Source organism: Cibotium barometz, chromosome 38 (genome assembly GCF_041138505.1).
Source record: "Cibotium barometz isolate CiBa-2024 chromosome 38, ASM4113850v1, whole genome shotgun sequence".
NCBI lineage: Eukaryota > Viridiplantae > Streptophyta > Polypodiopsida > Cyatheales > Cibotiaceae > Cibotium > Cibotium barometz.
In genome coordinates this window covers 24,664,246-24,684,323 of record NC_141083.1, presented here as the reverse complement: position 1 = coordinate 24,684,323, position 20,078 = coordinate 24,664,246, and the positions used below count along the sequence as shown (strand labels likewise).

The 20,078-nt window shown below is 40.3% G+C and overlaps 1 long non-coding RNA gene across 2 annotated transcripts in view; it reads right to left on the bottom strand.

The window, feature by feature from the left end:
• Window positions 1-5,431: 5,431 nt before the first annotated feature.
• Window positions 5,432-20,078, bottom strand: part of LOC147616511 (uncharacterized) — a 30,888-nt gene continuing 16,241 nt past the window's right edge. The window contains exon 3 of one of the 2 annotated variants that reach the window (XR_015262432.1): window positions 5,432-5,844. This is a non-coding gene — a long non-coding RNA (uncharacterized LOC147616511). Of the gene's footprint in view, window positions 5,845-8,606; window positions 8,805-20,078 lie in introns of those variants that run through there. The other variant, XR_015262433.1, reaches the window with a different exon arrangement.

Genomic DNA, 20,078 nt, shown 5'->3' with positions numbered 1-20,078 from the left:
TAACCTTGATGGGCAGTTATGTGTATAAGACTTCAAAGATAAGTGTAGGTTGGTTGCAAAAGGCAACAGAGTGGGTAGAATGTTTACATTGAATGTGAATATGCTTGAAGTGAGTGCTGCAATGTTTGCAAATGGTTCAGGAGTTATTGCAAATATACAAACATTTGGCATAAGAGAGTTGGGCATATAAATGTGCAAAGAATGAAGTCTATGCAAACTAAAGAAATTGTGACAGGGTTGCCTAAGTTTAAAGTTGAAGGTATACATAATGTTTGTGAAGCATGTCAATTTGGAAAGCAAACAGAACATGTATTTCCACATGACATAACTGTGCTAGATGTTGTGCATTCAGATGTATGGGGTCCTACGAAGACTATGTCTATAGGTGGCTACAGGTACTACGTAACATTCATTGACCAAACGAGGGAAGTGTGGGTGTACTTCATGAAGAAGAAGAGTGAAGTGTTCACTCATTTTCAGAATTTCAGAGTTATGGCTGAAAAACAGAAAGGAAAGCATGTGAAGTACCTAAGGTTAGAGGGAGGGGGAGAATACTTCTCCAATGAGTTCTCTGAATTCTTGCAAAAGAATGGGATTGAGAGACAATTTACATGTAGATACACTCCACAATAAAATGGAGTTGCTGTGAGTGGAAAAACAGGAACACTGTAGAGATAGCACGAGCATTGATGGCTAAGAAGAGTATGCCATATATCTATCAGGCTGAAGTGGTGTCTAGAGGAGTTTATATTATAAACAGGACTCCCACTACAGCCATACATGATGTAACACCAGAGGAGAAGTTTACTGGCAAGAAACCTGATTCGTCTCTCTTGAAAGTTTTTGGATGTATTGCATATGTGCATGTGCTAGATGAGTTTTGTACTAAGATGGATTCAAAAGCAAAAAAAATGTGTGTTTATTGGGTACTCGCTTGAGCAAAAGGGATATAGATGTTATAATTCTACTACATGTGAATTGAGGGTAGGCAGGGATGTTGTATTTGATGAGATGACTAGCTGGTATGCTACTGAAAAGGATGCTCTTGGGGTTGATGTAAGTGGAAATGTGGTTTCATAGAATGCATGTTAGCAATCAGAGTCTCATTGAGTGGACCAGGAGAGTCCTCATCTAGTGGTTCTGTTGATAGACCATGGAGTGGCAGGCTCTACCATAATACCAGTCCTAAAAATGTAATTGGTACATCACATAAAGGCAAAGAGAAAGTGGTTGAGCCCCTTGGTATGCCTGACATTTTTGTAGGGCATTCTCTTGTTAATGGAGATTCTAGTGGCTTAGAGATGAGCCCTAATGAGGAGCTTGGGATTCCAGCAATGAGGACACCTGGTGTGAAGAAGGCTATGGAAGCCATGATGCAAAGTTACAAAGATTTGGAATACAAAGATTTGGAAGAGTCAAAAATCCTATGCAAAGGTTGACTTATGATGGCTATCTGGCACATCACTATGCATATATAGCAAAAGTTGTGTAGGTTGTAGAACCCACATGTTTTGATGAGGCTATTGGAAATGTGTGTTGGGAGAAAGCTATGGATGAGGAGATGGATGCATTGTATGGAAATGAGACTTGGGATTTCGTGCCATTGCCTAAAGGCAAGAAATCTATTAGTTGTTGTAAGTTCGTGTATAAGGTGAAACATAATAGTGATGGTAGCATAAGTAGGTACAAGGCTAGATTGGTAGCCAACTGATATGTGCAGACACATGGGATTGATTATGAGGAGACATTTGCCCTAGTTACAAAAATGGCAATCGTGAGAGTTGTTATTGTGGTGGCTACAACTAAGGGCTGGTTTTTACATCAGATGGATGTAAAAAATGCTTTCTTGCGTGGTGACTTGCAAGAAGAGGTGTATATGGATTAGCCACCAGGTTTTGAGGATACAGGTCACCCAGAGTATGTGTGGTGTAAACTTCATAAGGCCTTGTATGGGCTGAAGCAAGCTCCATGAGCATGGCACAACAGGATTGCTGAGTATCTTGCCACTATTGGTTTTCATATGGTAGATGTAGATCACTCTTTATATGTACACAAGAGTGATAAGGGTATTGTGATCATCACCATATCTGTAGATGATCTTATTGTTGGGGGTGACAACTTGAAAAATATTGAGCATGTGAAAAGTCTTCTCAAAAGGAAGTTTGAGGTGAAGGATTTGGGAGATCTGCGCTACTTTTTGGGAATTGAGGTCATTCAACACCTAAGGGTATTTGGCTGTCATAGAGACAGTATGCATTATTGGACATGTTGTCCAAATATGGGATGGCTGATTGTAAGCCAATCTCAGTGCCATTAGATCAAAATGGCAAGCTTAGTGCTGATGCAGGTTATGTGTTGGAAGATCCCACTATGTACAGGAAGATTGTGGGGAGTCTGATCTATGTCACGATCATGCCAGATTTGAGCTACATTGTTGGCTTAGAGATCCAATTTATGCAGGTTCCACCCAAACCAAATCTTGACAGTGTGCGATGCACACTTCGATACTTGAGGGCCATTATTGATTATACATTGTTTTATGCAGTAGATGTACCATTGGAGCTATATGGGTACACAGATGAAAATTGGGTAGGTAGCATTTCAGACATGAGATCTACGAGTGGATTTATGTTTTCATTAGGGAGTGCTATTATGACATGGAGCAACAAGAAGTAGCCCACACTTACCTTGTCAAGTACAGAGGTAGAGTACAGAGGAAGGTTGCATGTGGAGAGAAAGGTTGTCATATATTGTGACAATTTTACAGTATATAGTTGGCCAGGAACCCAGTTTTCCATGTGTGGATGAAACACATTGAGGTGCATTACCACTTCATCAGGGAGAGAGTCTTCGCAGGCAACATTGACTTGGCCTACATCAGGGAGAGAGTCTTCGCAGGCAACATTGACTTGGCCTACATCAGCACATAGGGTCAGGTTGCTGATATCTTCATGAAGGCCTTGGGAGCTGAGAAGCTCCACAGATTTCGAGATATTCTTAGATTTCATGAGCTAGATTTGAGATTGAGGGGGAGTGTTGAGATGTCAAGCTTAACATCAGCTGACACTCACGAGGCACCTGCATGACTGTTCGACATTTATATCACTGGCGAGTTTGGTAGCTGGCACCCCCACGGACATATCTTCACCAAAGATTCTACAAGTGGGGACTACACTGACTAGTCCACATCTGCCCACTCCTCTTAGTGTGTTCACATTATGGACCGCTTGTATATACTCTATTATGTGTGTTCACATTATGGACCACTTGTATATACTCTATTATGTGTGTTAGTCACTTTATCTTCTTTGTAGACCTCTTTTGTTATGTGAAGAAGAAGAAGAATTTTCAGCCTCTCACCTTGTGTGTTCTCTTCTAGGGTTTGTGTGAGTGTGTGTGTTCTTGCAAGAGCTTAAGCTCTCTTCTCCCGTGCATCTTTTGAACATGCACATGAGATATATTTCTAGTTCTAGCAATGGAACTTCCCCCTCATCATCCTCTGAACTTTTCTCTTATATGTCTGAGAATCCTTTGTTTCAGAAACATCTATGGAATTAAGACCGTATTAGGTAAAGTGGGAAAAATCCCATTCCCACATTGAAAAATTGTATGCATTTAATCTAGAATCTACCTTCTTCAACCTAGTATAAAAAATTTAAAAATGGTTTGCTTTATGAAGTGATGCTAGATCGAACCTAACTTGATCTTAGAAATAGAAAGGTTTCAAGATTTTTCAGATCCACCACTTGAAGGTATCCTTATATACACAACCACTACAAATTAACATTATTAAGGATAGAAAGAGTCTCCTTGGAGTAGGATGCACTTTGTGAAAATTACGATTATAAATTTTCATTTTGATGAAGCTAATTCTACTAAAGAAATAATAAAACTTTTGCATTAACAACCAAAAGATAGCTGGATAAAAGGAGTCCCCTTAAAGTAGGATGCACATTGTGGATGCATAAGAGGAGTCTCCTTAGACTAGGATGCACTCCATCTACGACTCCATTATAATAAAACATTGTAAATGAAACTGAATTTATTTTTGTGTGTTAAAATATGTTTAATGCCTTGCAAAAGGCACACAATTGAACAGCACGCTCGCGAAGATGGCCAGATTACAAAGACCCTTTATATTTTATTATAATAGAGACCATTTACAAAGACCATTTACATTCAATTACAAAAGGGAGTAACAAAATGTACTAGTGTCATGGGGGTGTATTGGTTGAATGAGGTATTGAGCTTCTTTTTAAGCATGTTCATTTTGTGTACTCACAAGATTACACTTAGATTATTCTCTCAATTATTATCTTGATTGTTGAACACATTGTAGTATCTATCATCGAGTTTCAATGTATTCTTGTTGTTGTACAAAACATGGAGACCCCAAAAGAAATGAACTTTTTTGAAGAAAACTCGTGTAGTTATTTATCTGAAATGGACAATGTAGCGAGATATTTGCCTTGTTGCTCATATTGAGGTGTCTAGCTAGCATGGGCTAGCAGTCCAATGTCAATCACTTTATCTCTTCACTTTAGATCTAGCACTTGTCTGTTGTAGAGCTGAAAAGGATTTCTTGATCCATGACTTATCCGTTCTAGATCTTGTTCCACCACTTGGACATTATAGAGCTAGACTTCAATGGATGCAAGCTCCACCAAACGGTAGATCTAGACTCAAAATTCTAGTCATATTTTATGACTTCCAAAGGTTTAGGTCTACTACACATGGATACTAGCTCCACCATGTGGTAAGGCCAAAATTCCATGAAGAGACCATGGCTGCTACCTCCACCACATGGTGGAGCTAGAGCTCAATAAGATACCACATGGTGGAGCTAGCTAGCTCTATGAAATTATACAGCTAGACTTCATTGGATGGTAGCTCCACCACATGGTAGATATAGACATAGAATGCTAGCTCTACCACGTGGAGCAAGAACGCATTGAAAGAACCAAGATCTACCATTTGTTCAATCTAGACCCCCAAGTAAAAACATTGATACAAGAGATTGTATATTGAGAGTCCCCTTAGAGTAGGATGCACTCTCCAATTTTAAGACTGCATTGTAATGAACAAAGACTAAATAATTTGAAACAAGAATTTATAATTTGACATGGTGAAAGTTTCCTTATATACACAACTACTACAAATTAACATTACTAAAGATAGAAAGAGTCTCCTTGCAGTAGGATGACCTTTGTCAAAATGATAGTTAAAAGTCTTCACCTACTCTTACTAAAAAAATTATAATTTGCAAAGTTTGACCAAAAGATAAAAGGATAAAAGGAGTCCCCTTAGAGAAGGATGCACTCCATTTATGACTCAATTATAATAAGACATTGTAAATGAACATGAATTTATTACTTGTGCTAGAGTTTGTTCAATGCTTTGCAAAGGCAAACATTTGAATAGTATGCTCCATAAGAGGCCTGATTACAATATCATATTTCAATATATGGCTTTTTATTACATTAAAAAAAGGCCAAAATACTTGCATCCTCTACATTTGATTATATTAGGGACAAACAAAATGAGCTTCATGGTGGTGTATTACTTTCATGATGCCTCCTCTTGTTGCTTTGCTTGATTTTCACTCTCTGCTTGCCTCTCTGCCTCAGCTTCAGCCTCCTCTCTTTGCTTTCTTTGAATTTCAAGTTGTTCCTGCCTCTCTGCCTCAGCATCAGCCTCCTGCTGTTGCTTCCACACCTCTGCCTTTTTCCTATTCTCTACTTCCAATTTCTCTTCTTCAAGCCATTTCTTCATCACATCATCTGAGAATTGGTTAGGTTTTTCTTCAAAGGCATTATCCCATGTATACTCTTGTCGATCTTCATTCTGTAGCCATAAAAACAACCAATTTCTTAAATCTTTTGTCAAAAAACTATACCTTTCCTTGGAAGGTTGATGGTATAATTCTCGGACTATTAACCAGGTTCCTCATTCATTCTTAAACACCTTATAGTAGCTATCATCAATTATCAATGTATTTTTCTTGTTGTACAAAGGATGGAGACCCCAAAAGGTCTCAAGCTTTTTAAAGAAAACTTGTCTAATTCTACACAACCCATGTGGATTTTGAACAATGCTCTTGTGAGAGAACACCTGCAAACTTGGGCTTTTGTTGTGGAAATACTGTGTCAATTATTCCAAAGAGCTTAGTTCTCCTACATGAGCTCCAAATAAAAACATAAAAGAATTGAATACACCAATCTAAGAACTCATGTGCATCCTTATGACATAGGACATAACGATATTGGTTAATTGGATATTTTACCAACTCGTTGCTATAAGGAGGATCCTTTTCATCATATTGGGTTTCGACAACATGGCACAACAAACCATTAAGGTTTAGAATAATAGCCCTCCTATCATCCTCTTTGCATAGGGGTATGCATATTGGGTCTGACGAATACCATGTTAGTATGATAACCCCCTCAGAGGGATGCACAAAGCGCAACCTTGCATCAATTTCCCATAGACGGTCAAGACGGCGCTGAACCAACTGTCTTCGTACACTCTGGATTTTCTTGGACATGTGACGTACTAATGCTCTGTGACGAAGAAGTCGCCTCTGCCAATTAGAATCAATCACATGACTTGAAAAAAATGAGCATGCTTAATGATAAAGGTGGGCATGTGGGGGAAGGCATGTTACAACTACTTTTATGCAAAGATGGATTTTAAACAATTACAAAACAAATGTGACTATGCACGCTAACATTAAACTATATACTGTTCTAAAATATTAACTTTAGTTGCATTACAAAATGACCCAAGATGCAAAGACTCTTTCCATTTGATTCTAAAAAGACGCGACAAAATGTGCTAGCAGGTATCAGAATGTGGTGAAATTAGAATGCATTGATCTAGATCAACCACGTGGTAGAGCTAGAATGCACTGTTCTAGCTCAACCATGTGGTAGGGCTAGAATATTTTTAAATCTAGTTCTACCATGTGATAGAGCTATATCAAAGTATTCTAGCTCGATCCCATGGCAAAATTAGAAATAATATTTGAAGTCCAGCTCTAGCACGTGGTAGAGCTGTATCAAAATATTTTAGATAGACCCCATGGTAGAATTAGAATGGTTTGAAGTCCAACTCAACCATGTGTGGTGACGTGGAAGAGCTAGAATGCATTGATCTAGCTCTACCATATGGTAGAGCTAGAACGCTTTCAAGTCTAGCTCTACCATGTCATGGAGGTAGAATGCTTTGAAGTCTAGCTCTACCATGAGGTGGAGCTAGAAGGCATTGATCTAGCTCTACCATAGTCCATATATGTAGGAATTAAAATCATAAGACAAAGATCAAGCTTCCATACATTTTCAAATTAGGAGGCCCCTTATAGTAGAGTGCACTCCAACATTTATAAAATTATTTGAAGAGTAATACATTTGCCACTACTTTAAAAACAAGACAAAATTTCTTGTCAATTCATGATTACAAAAAGATAAAATTCCTCCCAAAAAAATACAGTCCTTGGTGACAAATGGCTTCTTTAAGTGAATACTCCTTGGAACAATATCCTTGAAATAAATCTGCAAGAAACCATCATAAATTAAGTTTCTTCATTGTGAATACACAATTGTTGTATAAAATAATGTATTTAGTTATAATTATCATTTATGTTGGGTAGTACCGTAGTTATTTCTATCCCGTTGGAGAAGATTGTACTCATTTAACACCTTGTTTATGAAAGCCCTTGCATTGGCTGCCTTTAACTGCGTTGTGGTAGAACCCAATTTTCTAGCTAGAGAAATCACTTGTGGTCCCCTCATGCTAGCAATACTGACTCGTTCTTTTGCCATAATTTCTATTATCTCTTCTCTTTTGTTTTCATATTGTCTCACTAATACCTCTTGATTGTCGACATACTTTTGTATAATCTCTGATATAGTGGTAGCCTATCAGTGTAGATTGTCTTCTGTGACCAATTTAAATTGCGCTTTCTCCAAAAATCTACCACACCTCTATATTCATTTTCATTGGATACTGGAGGTTGTCCGTAGCGATTAGAGCCAATGATCTCACGCACATCTTCACTCTCATCAAGCTGCAATAAGTAAGGGAGCAGATCATCAATGAGAATATTGTCGAATCTTTTCTTCATCAAACTTTGCAGGATATATACAATTATTATCAGGAGAAGCACATCCCTTGTATGGAGAGTCATCAATAAGAACCGTTCTACGAGCATCACAATCAAAACATGAAGCAATTTTTGACAATGGCTTGAACATTGCCTGAACTGTTGGATTATCAGGTCTAGCTATTTTACCACTTTTATCCTTCTTTCAAGCCTCTTGAGCCCAAACTACAAAAAAAGGCAATATCTCTCCTGCTCTGTCTTGTAATATTCTCAATATTTGAAGAACATTACTCTCTGTCAGATCCCAACATTAATATTTTTTAATAAAATCTTCAAGAATTGGATACATCATGGCCTTAGTACAATATATCGTTTTGAATCCATTTGAATAGTTTCATGTATTGAAGATGGTTGTTGTTGACAGTGTTTCAGTAGTAGATCATTCAGGTCCAACACAATTGTCAACACTGATTTCTTGGAGATAGCAGTGTCGGTACTTCTTGGTACTTCTTCTTCGGGCTAGAAACTCTCACCCATTGCTTCATTTGTTGGAGATTTAGGTACCCCAATCTCATTGTCAGCATTTGTCTTTAAACCTTCTAGATGGACATCACTGAATGTGTGGGAGAAGCTCTCACATCCACAGTTTGATTGTGGCATTCCGTAGCTACTTCACTTGGTGCTACTATCTCAATTTCGGGATCTAAAAGAAAAAAAAGTAACAGACTCAACAATCTTTCAAACTAAAAGAATTTACAATTGTAACACTCACTCTTAACACATGTTTATTGGTGTAATCTAAAAGGAAATCATGTTTGGATACCAATTATCAATTCTAGTTGCTCACTCTAGAATTGGAGGGTTTAAAATGGATTTCCAAATACACCCATTATTCTAGCTCTACCGTTTGGTAGAGCCAGTTTGCAAGGGAGCTCTTGTTGGAAGTAGGCCTTGAGATCCACTCTTGAGCTCCAAGAGTAGGTGGAGGTGAGAAACACAAAACCACTCAACTATATGGTAAATCTAAAATTTTAGATGTTTTAGATTTTCCATATGGTATAGCTGAAATTTATAAGTCTTGCTTTACCATGTGGTTGAGTTGGGGATCAAGATAGCTTCTTTATGGGTGGAGCCAGTAGACTTCCATAGGTTCTAGGTCTAGACTTCAATGGGTTCTAGCTCATCGCACGTGACAAGAACCAAGGAGCTAGAATTGCATTTGAACTAGCTCTACCATGTGGTGGAGCTAGAAATGCATTGGCCTAGCTCAACCATATAGTAGAGCTAGACTTAAATGGATGCTCTGCAAAAACTGTCTTTGGGGGGGTGCATTGGCCTAGCTCCACCATATAGTAGAGCTAGACTTAAATGGATGCTCTGCAAAAACTATCTTTGGGGGGGTGCATTGGCCTAGCTCCACCACTTTGAAGAGGTAGCTAGACTTTAATGGATTCTTGGTCCACCACTTTGAAGAGGTAGCTAGCTCCACCAAATTGTAGACCTATTGAAATCTAGATCTACCACAGGGTAGGATTGAAGTAAATGAGAGGATCTCTAGCTCTATCATCTTAGATTTATAAGCAAGATTTTTAGATTCACCAACTGGCCATTGTGCGACCACTAAGTAGGCTTTCCAAATTCACCAATTGGTTATGTAAAAAGTGAATTTGTCAATGAACATGTTAGGATCCATAACTTGGTGATTCTAGATTCCAAAGCCCAATTTGGAGAGAGCTACAAAAATACTACTAAAAAATGAACCAAGGATATAACAAGTCAAAACATCACCAAATCAAAGTATTGAAGATACAAGGAAAGCCCATTAAGAAGTTACATACTGTCTTCAAAATCCAAAAAATTTCGAGCTGAACGAACTTCACCATGGCTCGATCTTTCCGTGGTATTCCTTGGATTGTTAGAAATAGGCGGTACTGGTTGCTCATTTCTTGACTTTGCAAAGTCAAGAAGCCTTGTTCCCATCTTTCTTTGATCTTCAATACTCTCCACTAGGCAAATCACTTCCTTATTTAGTGCTAGCCCTAGCTCGATGATGTAGCCATTACTGAAAAGATCAACAAGCTTGCAGCCTTCTCTGCAATACTTTCGAATACATTGCTTGATCAAAAGATTCTTCTTGATTCTTAGAAACTCAATGTCTGGGATAGTTTTAACATCTTCATTATCTATATCAAGAAGTCCAGTATCCAATATTGTCGCTTGTGTACCTGGATCAGGAACATCTGCTAGTCCTTGAAAGGCATCTCCCTTGCTGAAAAACACTAAGGATGTGAAGAACTCTATTGCACCAATGCATTGGTTGTCACGTCGAAAATGCAATGCCCCATTATACTGTTCCTTTGCTATGCCACTCAAATTTTTTAAAGCATTTTGCAAGTGAATAAAAGCATTTTGCAAGTGAATAAAATCTGTAATATTTAGAAAGGTAAGCAACACATATTGGGATGGCAAAGATCTACCAGCTGGCTGTAATGATCATAATGCCGTTCAAAAGATTGCAAAATGATTCCACATCCCAATGCATATTTCTTCCCAAATCTTCAGTGTTATCCAAAACACATAACCCAATGGAAATTGGATTGTTGAGGTGGCGCTTCAAGTAGTAACTCCTCCCGTCGAATGGAAGACTCTCACAGCATAAATACACCAAGGAAGATCCAAGGACAAGGTTGAACTTTCTTTGCTAAGGCTAATATTCCACTCCACATATTGCCTTGCTTCTAGTGGAAAATCTATCTTCTTTGATCCAACCTGTAGCTTTGACTCTTTATACACATCACATAACTTCAAAAGAACTGAGTATACAACCTCATTGATGCTAAAGGTGATAGTCAATTCTCACCAATCTTGACATTGTTTGTCCTTGTTCAGAGTGTTGAACTCTACAAGCAATGCATCTTGAATAATTTTATCTTGCTTGAGCTGCTTGATACGCTCTGGCATGTCAATCACATCTACATCCTTAGTACCCTTTGAAAGAACAATTTTTCCAGACCCGATTTCTGATTGTATTTGTTTGACTTCTTGTTCATCTAGCCCAGCAAGACATCTGAAAACTGTGGCAGTTGGTTTCTTGTTTTGATTCTCCATGATTTCAAGCCAGCCTTTAAAAACTTCATCAGAGTAAATGACCATGTGAGACTGCTTTGAAATGAAGGATGCTCCCACCGTAATTCTAGCCATTCGTAAAAAATTTTGCAAAGAAATAAAAGAAAAAAAGATCAAAATCAAGTATTTTTTTCAAAACATATAATTATAAGAGAGCAAGGGATATGGACATACATCCCAGTCTACACGAGATGACGAGCCCTCTGTTACTCCAGATGCTGGCCTTGACGGAGAATTATTGAAGATCCACTGACTCCTCAAGTGCTGCAAGACATCATAGTATGGTTGTTTGACATATAATGATTGGGCCTCTTCATTAGCTATAGCAGATATGGCCGTCGCAACTTGTGGCTCTAGATCTACAACAATTCAAGCCTTCCTTTTTTCATACACTTGTATCAGATCTTGAGCATGACCATCTTTTTACATTTCTTGATACCGTAAGAATTTTGCAGCATAGATGGAATGTTGGCCATCAATAATCCAATATGAATACTCAGTGAGTTTCTCCTCTGTTACCTCACTTAGTTTCATTGGAATTCCTTTCTTCTTGCCAGCATTCTTTACAGGCATCAAGTATGCACACGCTCCTGGCTTGTTTGCACTTGCACCAAAAAATAACACACATTCATCCACACGGTGAGGTTCTATTTGACGGGAGTTATAGTGATCAAGAGCTAGCCAGCATTGATCTACAGGGATCTCATACTCTTTGTACTTGAATGGAAAATACTTAGAGTATTTTTCCATACCCCCTGTATCACTCTTTTGTGCCTTTTGCACCTCATTTTCCAAAACTTTGGGATCCACAAATCTTATTTTTGTTGAATTTTCCAAGCTTGTTTTCTCTAGTATAGATTTAAGAACTGCTTCATCTACATCCATAATACCTGTACTGCTTTTTGCCTTTTTTTGAATTAGATTTTTAGAGGGCATTTTCTCTCTTTTTTGTTTGCCTTTCACACAATAAGCAATGGAAGCTTGCAACTCTTCAAGAGTTATTTCTTGACTTGCACAATCTAACTTCCACCCTCGAGAGAACATAGTATCTTGTTTATCTCTTACTATTTGTTCAATAATGAATGCCTTGGGATCTAGTTGATACTCATGGATCCCAGGTACCCCAATATTTATGCATTCAATATCGGGATGAGAATCAACTACAGAAATATAAGATAGAGTCATTGGTCCTAGATCCTCAAAAGTATCCACGCCCACATCACTAGCAACAAATAGATGAATTTTGTTAAATTGTGAACCCTAAAGACCCCAAATATCTAAGTACCACTGTCGTCATTGATCAGCAGAGGCAAAGTTAACACTGTCCGAAACTTCCACCACTTTTCTTTTCTGAGACATCTTTCACCTACAACAAAAACCACAATTGTTAATTATAGTTATTGTATTCTTACACTTTAAAAAAAACTTACAGTATCATATTCAAAAATCACAATATATATCCATGAAAACACTGTGGAGGAGATGAAGAGTATTTCCATCTTGGAGATCTCAATACATTTGTTAATCTTGCTCTACCACATGGTAGAGCTAGATAAATGCATTCTAGCGGGACTTCAAAGTATTCTAGTGCTCGTTTTTCAATGGATATTATCTCTACCGCGGGTGGCAGAGCAAGATTAATAAATGTATTGACCAGAATTCTTTGAAATGTAGCTCTACCATGTGGTGGAGCTAGAATGCATTCTTCTAGCTCTACCATGTGGTAGAGCTAGACTTCAATGAATGTAACCGGCTGAGCTTGAATGTAACTGTGGTAGAGCTGCATTCTACCTAAACCTTACTGTAGAGATAGAATGCTTTGAGGTATAGCTCTACCATGTAGTGGAGCTAGAATTGCATTTGAGGTCTAGCTCTACCATGTGGTGGAGCTAGAATCGTAGAGGTAGAAAGCTTTGAGGGCTAGATCTACCATGTGGTAGAGAAAGAATGCATCCATCTAGCTGTGTTCCATACACATCAACAAAACCAATCACTCCAAGAAGAGACCTACTTCTCATGACAAGAATCAAGGAGCTAGACATGCATTTGATCTAGCTCTACCACGTGGTAGAGCTGTATTCTGCCTAGACCACATCGTAGAGCTAGAATGCTTGAGGTCGAGCTCCACCATGTGGTGGAGCCAAAATGCATTCTTCTAGCTCTACCATGTGGTAGAGCTAGACTTCAATGAATGTACCGGCTGAGGTTGAATGTAATTGTGGTAGAGCTGTATTCTACTTAAACCACATTATAGAGATAGAATGCTTTGAGGTCTAGCTCTACCATGTGGTGAAGCTATTATTGCATTTGAGGTCTAGCTCTACCATGTCTAGCTCTACCATGTGGTGGAGCTAGAATCGTAGAGGTAGAAAGCTTTGAGGTCTAGCTCTACCTTGTGGTAGAGCAAGAATGCATCGATCTAGCTGTGTTCTATACACATCAACAAAGCCAATTACTCCAAGAAGAGACCTACTTCACATGACAAGAACCAAGGAGCTATAATTGTATTTGAGGTCTAGCTCTACCGAGCTGTATCCAACCTAGACCACATCGTAGAGCTAGACTGCTTTGAGGTCTAGCTCTACCATGTGGTGGAGCTAGAATTGCATTTGAGGTCTAGCTCTACCATGTGGTAGAGCTGTATTCTATCTAGACTACATCGTAGAGCTAGAATGCTTTGAGGTCTAGCTCTATCATGTGGTGGAGCTAGAATGCATTCTTCTAGCTCTACCATGTGGTAGATCTAGACTTCAATGAATGTAACCGGATGAGGTTGAATGTAACTGTAGTAGAGCTAGACCTCAAAGCTTTCTACCTCTACAATTCTAGCTCCACCACATGGTAGAGCTAGACCTCAAATGAAATTCTAGCTCCACCACATGGTAGAGCTGGACCTCAAGGAATTCTATCTTAATTACTCCATCTTGGAGCTCTCAATTGTACATTTATTAGTCTTGCTCTACCACATGGTGGAGCTAGATAAATGCATTCTAGCTGGACTTTAAAGTATTCTAGTGCTGGTTTTTCAATGGATATTATCTCTACCAGCAGGTGGCAGAGCAAGATTAATAAATGTATTGACCAGAATGTTTTGAGGTCCAGCTCTACCATGTGGTGGAGCTAGAATTGCATTCTTCTAGCTCTACCATCATGTGGTAGAGCTAAGCTTCAACGAATGTAACCGACTGAGGTTGAATGTAACTGTGGTAGAGCTGTATTCTACCTTAACCACATTGTAGAGATAGAATGCTTTGAGGTCTAGCTATACCATGTGGTGGAGCTAGAATTGCATTTCAGGTCTAGCTCTACCATGTGGTGGAGCTAGAGTCGTAGAGGTAGAAAGCTTTGAGGTCTAGCTCTACCATGTGGTAGAGCAAGAATGCATCGATGTAGCTGTGTTCCATACACATCAACAAAACCAATTACTCCAAGAAGAGACCTACTTCACATGACGATAACCAAGGAGCTAGAATTGCATTTGATCTAGCTCTACCCACGGGTGGTAGAGCTGTATTCTACCTAGACCACATCGTAGGACTAGAATGCTTTGAGGTCCAGCTCTACCATGTGGTGGAGCTAGAATTGCATTCTTCTAGCTCTACCATGTGGTAGAGCTAAGCTTCAACGAATGTAACCGGCTGAGGTTGAATGTAACTGTGTGGTAGAGCTGTATTCTACCTAAACCACATTGTAGAGAAAGAATGCTTTGAGGTCTAGCTATACCATGTGGTGGAGCTAGAATTGCATTTGAGGTCTAGCTCTACCATGTGGTGGAGCTAGAGTCGTAGAGGTAGAAAGCTTTGAGGTCTAGCTCTACCACGTGGTAGAGCAGAATGCATCAATCTACCTGTGTTCCATACACATCAACAAAACCAATTACTCCAAGAAGAGACCTACTTCACATGACAAGATCCAAGTAGCTAGAATTGCATTTGATCTGGCTCTACCATGAGGTAGAGCTGTATTCTACCTAGACCACATCGTAGAGATAGAATGCTTTAAGGTCCAACTCTACCATGTGGTGGAGCTAGAATTGCATTTGAGGTCTAGCTCTACCATGTGGTAGAGCTAGACTTCAACGAATGTAACCGGCTGAGGTTGAATGTAACTCTGGTAGAGCTGTATTCTACCTAAACCACATTGTAGAGATAGAATGCTTTGAGGTCTACCTCTACAATGTGGTGGAGTTAGAATTGTATTTGAGGTCTAGCTCTACCCATGTGGTGGAGCTAGAATCGTAGAGGTAGAAAGCTTTCAGGTCTAGCTCTACCATGTGGTAGAGCAAAAATGCATCGATCTAGCTGTGTTCCATACACATTAACAAAACCAATTACTCCAAGAAGAGATCTACTTCACACAACAAGAACCAAGGAGCTAGAATTGCATTTGATCTAGCTCTACCACGTGGTAGAAATGTATTCTACCTAGACCACATCGTAGAGCTAGAACGCTTTGAGGTCAAGCTCCACCATGTGGTGGAGCTAGAATGCATTCTTCTAGCTCTACCATGTGGTAGAGCTAGACTTCAACGAATGTAACCGGCTGAGGTTGAATGTAACTGTGATACAGCTGTATTCTACCTAAACCACATTGTAGAGATAGAATGCTTTGAGGTCCAGCTCTACCATGTGGTGGTTCTAGAATTGCATTTGAGGTCTAGCTCTACCATGTGGTATAACTGTATTCTATCTAGACTACATCGTAGAGCTAGAATGCTTTGAGGTCCAGCTCTACCATGTGGTGGAGCTAGAATGAATTCTTCTAGCTCTACCATGTGGTAGAGCTAGATTTCAAAGAATGTAACCGGCTGAGGTTGAATGTAACTGTGGTAGAGCTAGACCTCAAAGCTTTCTACCTCTATGATTCTAGCTCCACCACATGGTAGAGCTAGACCTCAAGTGCAATTCTAGCCCAACACATGGTAAAGCTAGAACTCAAAGCATTCTATCTCAATTACTCCATCTTGGAGCTCTCAATACATTTATTAATATTACTCTACCACATGGTAGAGCTAGATAAATGCATTCTAGCTGGACTTCAAAGTATTCTAGTGCTGGTTTTTCAATGGATATTATCTCTACCAGGTGGGAGAGCAAGATTAATGAATGTATTGACCAGAATGCTATGAAATCTAGCTCTACCATGTGGTAGAGATAAAATACATTCTTCTAGCTCTACCATGTGGTAGAGCTAGACTTCAATGAATGTAACCGAGTGAGGCTGAATGTAACTGTGGTAGAGCTGTATTCTACCTAAACCACATTGTAGAGATAGAATGCTTTGAGGTCTAGCTCTACCATGTGGTGGAGCTAGAATTGCTTGTAACCGGCTGAGGTTGAATGTAACTGTGGGGGTAGAGCTGTATTCTACCTAAACCACATTGTAGAGATAGAATGCTTTGAGGTCTAGCTCTACCATGTGGTAGAGCAAGAATGCATCGATCTAGCTGTGTTCCATACACATCAGCAAAACCAATTACTCCAAGAAGAGACCTACTTCATATGACAAGAACCAAGGAGCTAGAATTATTGCATTTGATCTAGGTCTACCATGTGGTAGAGCTGTATTCTACCTAGACCACATCGTAGAGCTAGAATGCTTTGAGGTCGAGCTCTACCCTGTGGTGGAGCTAGAATTGCATTCTTCTAGCTCTACCATGTGGTAGAGCTAGACTTCAACGAATGTAACCGGCTGAGGTTGAATGTAACCGGCTGAGGTTGAATGTAAGTGGCTGAGGTTGAATGTAACTGTGGTAGAGCTGTATTCTACCTAAACCACATTGTATAGAGATAGAATGCTTTGAGGTATAGTTCTACCATGTGGTGGAGCTAGAATTGCATTTGAGGTCTAGCTCTACCATGTGGTGGAGCTAGAGTCATAGAGGTAGAAAGCTTTGAGGTCTAGCTCTACCATGTGGTATAGCAAGAATGCATCGATGTAGCTGTGTTCCATACACATCAACAAAACTAATTACTCCAAGAAGAGACTTACTGCACATGACAAGATCCAAGGAGCTAGAATTGTATTTGATCTAGCTCTACCATGAGGTAGGACTGTATTCTACCTAGGCCACATCGTAGAGCTAGAATGCTTTGAGGTCTAGCTCTACCATGTGGTGGATCTAGAATTGCATTTGAGGTCTAGCTCTACCATGTGGTAGAGCTAGAATGCATTGATCTAGCTGTGTACCATGCAAATTAACAAAACTAATTACTCCAAGAAGAGACCATGACAAGAACCAAGGAGCTAGAATTACATTTGATCTAGCTCTACTACGCGGTAGAGCTGTATTCAACCTAGACCAAATTTTAGAGCAAGAATGCTTTAAGGTCTAGCTCTACCATGTGGTGGAGCTAGAATTAATTTGAGGTCTAGCTCTATCATGTGGTGAAGCTAGAATGCATCGATCTGGTTGTGTACCATGCGGATCAACAAAATCAATTACTCCAAGAAGAGATCTACTTCACATGACAAGAACCAAGAAGCTAGAATTCCCAAACGGCACTAAAGAGGCATGAAAATGGAGTCATGCATGAACAAATGTGTGGCAAGCAACTCGGATCTTTCTTGTTGTGTTCAGATGCGATTGGGACTCATTTCGGATCCGAAACTCTGTTATGGCGATTTTGCACTATCTTCACCGGGACCCAAGTTTGACGCGCTGGGAGAAGTGATTGCGATGCACAAATCCATGCACGGAGTGATGTGGACATAGAGTAACTTCCCTAGCACAAGTCCGTGTGGTCCGCTCTCTGATGGGGTCCCTGATCCTCAACTTTCAACTGTCCGAATCCAGGTTCTCGAAAAAGATGCATGAGCGTGCCAAATGGCAGAAATTTCCAACCGTGGCCCAAACGCCGCCGAAGAGGCATGAGAATGGAATCATGCATGGAAAAATGTGTGGCAAGAAACCCGGATCTAGCTGTGTACCATGCAGATCAACAAAACCAATTACTCTAAGAAGAGACCTACTTCACATGACGAGCGTCGAGAACCAAGGAGCTACAATTGCATCAGATCTAGCTCTACCATGTGGTGGAGCTAGAATGCATCGATCTAGCTGTGTACCATGGAGATCAAATAAATCAATTACTCCAAGATGAGATCTACTTCACATGACAAGAACTAAGAAGCTAGAATTGCATTTGATCTAGCTCTTCCACGTGGTAGAGCTGTATCCAACCTAGACCACATCGTAGAGCTAGATTGCTTTGAGGTCTAGCTCTACCATGTGGTGGAGCTAGAATTGCTTTTGAGGTGTAGCTCTTCCATGTGGTAGAGCTAGAATGCATTGATCTAGCTGTGTACCATGCAAATCAACAAAACCAATTACTCCAAGAAGAGACCATGACGAGAACCAAGGAGATAAACAAGTGTGTTGAATGGCGTTGGGACCCAATTTTGACGCGCTGGGAGAAGTGATTGTGATGCCCAAATTCGTGCACGGAGTGATGTGGACATAGAGCAACTTCCCTAGCACAAGTCCGTGTGGTCCGTTCTCTCATGGGGTCCCGAATCCTTAACTTCTAACTGTCCGAATCCGGGTTCTCAAAAAAGATGCACGAGCGTGCCAAATGGCAGAAATTTCCAACAGGGGCCCAAACGGCACCGAAGAGGAATGAAAATTGAATCATGCATAGACAAATGTGTGGCAACCAACCCGGATCATTCTTGTTGTGTTCAGATGCGATTCGGACTCTTTTCGGATCCGAAACTCTGTTATGGCGATTTTGCACTATCTTCGTCGGGACCCAACTTTGACGCACTGGGAGAAGTGATTGCGATCTCCAAATGCATGCACGGAGTAATGTGGACATAGAGCAACGTTTCTAGCACAAGTCCGTGTGGTTCGTTCTCTGATGGGGTCCCGAATCCTCAACCTCTAACTGTCCGAATCCGGGTTCTCGAAAAAGATGCACGAGCGTGCCTAATGGCGGAAATTTCCAACCGTGGTCCAAACAGCGCTAAAGAGGCATGAAAATGGAATCATGCATGGACAAATGTGTGGAAGCAATCCGGATCTTTCTTGTTGTGTTCAGATGCGATTGGGACTCATTTCGGATCCGAAACTCTGTTATGGCGATTTTGCACTATCTTCGTCAGGACCCAAATTTGACGCGCTAGGAAAAGTGATTGCGATCTCCAAATGCATGCACGGAGTGATGTGGACATAGAGTAACTTTCCTAGCACAAGTCCGTGTGGTCCGTTCTCTGATGGGGTCCCGGATCCTCAACTTCTAACTGTCCGAATCCGGGTTCTCGAAAAGGATGCACGAGCGTGCCAAATGGCGGAAATTTTCAACCGTGGCCCAAACGGCGCTAAAGAGGCATGAAAATGGAATCATGCATGGACAAATGTGTGGCAAGCAACTCGGATCTTTCTTGTTGTGTTCAGATGCGATTGGGACTCATTTTGGATCCGAAACTTTGTTATGGCGATTTTGCACTATCTTCGTCGGGACCCAACTTTGACGCGCTAGGAGAAGTGATTGCGATCTCCAAATGCATGCACGGAGTAATGTGGACATAGAGCAACTTCCCTAGCACATGTCTGTGTAGTCCGTTCTCTGATGGGGTCCCGGATCCTCAACTTCTAACTGTTCGAATCCGGGTTCTCGAAAAAGATGAACGAGCGTGCCAAAGGGCGGGAATTTCCAACCGTGGTCCAAACGGCACCGAAGAGGCATGAAATTCGAATCATGCATGGAAAAATGAGTTGTAATCAACCCGGACCTTTCTTGTTGTGTTCAGATGCGATTCGGACTCATTTCGGATCCGAAACTCTGTTATGGCGATTTTGCACTATCTTCGTCGGGACCCAACTTTGACGCGCTGGGAGAAGTGATTGCGA